This window comes from Gavialis gangeticus, unplaced genomic scaffold (genome assembly GCF_001723915.1).
Source record: "Gavialis gangeticus isolate Ggan-Ray unplaced genomic scaffold, GavGan_comp1, whole genome shotgun sequence".
Taxonomy (NCBI): Eukaryota; Metazoa; Chordata; order Crocodylia; family Gavialidae; genus Gavialis; species Gavialis gangeticus.
The window spans coordinates 164,734,809-164,737,692 of NW_017729024.1; the positions used below are offsets into that span (position 1 = coordinate 164,734,809).

The 2,884-nt window shown below is 45.7% G+C and overlaps 1 protein-coding gene across 1 annotated transcript in view; it reads right to left on the bottom strand.

Moving 5' to 3' along the window:
- The window catches only part of UNC13B (unc-13 homolog B), a 339,671-nt gene that overhangs the window by 325,515 nt on the left and 11,272 nt on the right, over positions 1–2,884 (bottom strand). The gene's annotated exons all lie outside the window — the stretch shown is intronic.

A 2,884-nucleotide genomic window follows, 5' to 3' on the forward strand; every position in this document is an offset into this window, starting at 1 on the left:
GCAATGGGGCACTCACAAGCCAGGAAACCATTTCTAGGCAAATTCAGCAATGGCCTTATAGGCCAACCTACAGAAAATAGTGTGCAAATAGTGCTCAAAATAGAAATGAACAAAGATAGTCCAACACCTGTCTGAGAGGACAAAAGCAAAAAGCTGTTACTTCATGTGCATGGCAGGCATGGGAGCTGTGGTACAGCATGCACAGAAGTCACTGCACAGGAGGAAGGGCAAAGTGTTTGAATGCCAGCTCAAGAGACAGTGGAGACAAACCATGGAAAACATCTTGTGTATAGTAGCAGCTCACACTTTTGTTGGGGGACAGAGGAAGGGGAAAGAGGGCATTCCTTCTGTGTCAAGCAAAGGCAGCATTCCATAATACTGAAAGGAAGACCCGGGCGTTATGCAGGGTGTGTGAAGCCAAGCCTCTTTGGTTCATGTGCAGTATCTAAAAATGCAGCTGATGGGGAATGGAGCAGAAGTGATGGAAAAGGAAGAAAGCATTGCCCAACAAAAGCACAGCACACTTCATCTTCTGTCCTTGGAAATCTGCTAACCAACAGCTTTGTTCAAATTCTACTGCATCGCACTCAGAAAGCAAGCATGCTAAAACCACACATGGACACACACACGTACCACACCCATCTTGTCCATTTTATCATATTCAGGAGGTCTTCACCTGGGGAAGGAAATGTGATACACTGATTCCTAAATAACACTTGGAAATGTGGAGCTCTTCTTGGAATCATGTTATTCTCTGCAAAGAAAGCTGCAAACATAGGAACTGCTGTGGTGAGTTGGTTTAGTCCTCCCTCTCCTCCTGGCTATATGGGGGCTTGAGGGGGGAGAAAAACAGAAGCCAAAAGTCTGGACAACAACTAGACAGTGCTATGCCACAGCAGAGATTGTTTTAACCATCTCCTAGCAAATGACTTGTGCCCTGCACCAAACGCACCTCCCACCCCTGGCACCCTTTTCTAATCACCCATGGCAAGCCTAACCTGAGGGGAACACTAGAGATCAGCCTCAACTGACATATTTTTAACTTCACATTCCTTAGAGAAGGGTATGATTTTTTTAAGGAAAACTGAGTCTCTCTCTACTGTTGTCTCCAACAGTTCTGTTGAAATAAGATTAATTTATCCCACAAAGTTTAATGCAATTGGTCCCACATCGCAGCAGTGCCCTCATTCTGCCACACACTCCCCAAACAGGCTTGGCGATCCCTGTTTAACTCGTCTGTGTCTTGAGGCATGGATAAGGGATACAACATACAAGCAGGATGATCAGTTTGAAGATCAATGGATGGGGCTACTAGTTACAAGTCTGTTTTAAGCAACATGTTTTCTCTTGCCTGAAGTGACAGAAGTGAGAGACTCCTTTCTGGATCAACCTCATACGTAGAGAAGCTACTACTGGATGAAAAAGATGGACAGGTATCATCACCCTCACTTGGGATTCCCAAATCAGAGCATAATGCCGACTGCAAAATTTCAAAACACTGTGTTCAGTCTGCTTTGCACCATCCAGGTACCTGCACACAATCAAGTGACTCTGATATGACTTTCAGAACCAAAAATAGCATTTACACATTTGTTGAACTCGGGGCCAAATCTTACATCCTGCTTACACACTAGGGAGGGACATGAAATAACATTCAGCCTAACCTGGCCGGCTCTTTTTCCAGGTTTGCCATTCCACTGAAAAGCCAGGCGCCCCATGGGCCTGCACAGACTGTACAACCGCTCTGACTGTAAGAGGGGGGCTGCTCAGACCAGCAGGGAGCTCGCTGCAGCAGAAATATGTAAAACTAGAAATGCAAGGATCAGCTTCTACACAAATGCATTTGTTTAAAATGCTTAGCAGTTGAATTGATTAACCAAAGATGCAAATGGCAGCTCCAAGCCCCTAGACTTGGAGACCTGCTAAAAGGTTTGAGAAGGAGGTAGCGAAAGTCCCAGGTATATTTTGGCCACTTAAGTGACTGAGCCTTTCCCAAGCTAGTTTTTCTGTGTCAGTCTACAGTAACAGCTTTACAACTGGGGTAGTTCCTCAAAATAAGCTGATTCAACACAATCCATTTACATAGGATATAGAATGTTTTTATAGCCGATTTGTGTGGTGCCTTAAGACTGAAAGCTAAGCAGGTTGGGGCCGGGACCAACCTTCAACCGAGAATTGGCTCTGGCCTGGGACTGCACCAGGATCTCGCTGGACTGCACCAGGGTTAGTTGGAGACCATTCAGTGCCTTACCAGAGCCGATTGTTGGCCTTGGCCCCAGCCCCAGACCTGCAGGCACCCAGCTTTCAACTTGCCAGGGGAGGAGAGGGGGACAGGATCATGATCTCAGGGTCCCCCTCCACAGGCAAAAAGATAGGACGCAATTAGGATCTGATCCTGACTGCCCCCCCACCAAAAAAAAAAAATCACTTCTGTCATGCAGGTGTGGATTGTTGGGACTGGGGATCATACCCCATTGCACTTGTAAATGAATATGTACCAGGGGCCAAACAGGCAAAAAGATCCAGAAAAGCAGAGGGGAAAAGGCAGAAAGTAAGGTCCATAGCAAGCATTTGGAAGCAAGGCTAGGAAGAAAAGCTAAGTTTTGGGGAGTTAAGTGCTGAACAGTGGAGTTCCTAACTCAGAGATAAGACACTGCTCTCGTTACATTTCTGCCGTGTTCTGGCAAACAGGATTTTGTATGTTCATCGCGAGTCAACAGGACTGCAAAAAAACGAACACAAAAGATCTGACTCCACTGACAATTTCTCCTCCTAAGAGGAACAAGCCTGAAGACCCCACATGATTGGCTGCTGCTTGGGTAAAAAGGTGCAACGTCTCTTTGAATTCTTTGAAACATTCAGAATGGAAAAAAAAAAAAAAAAA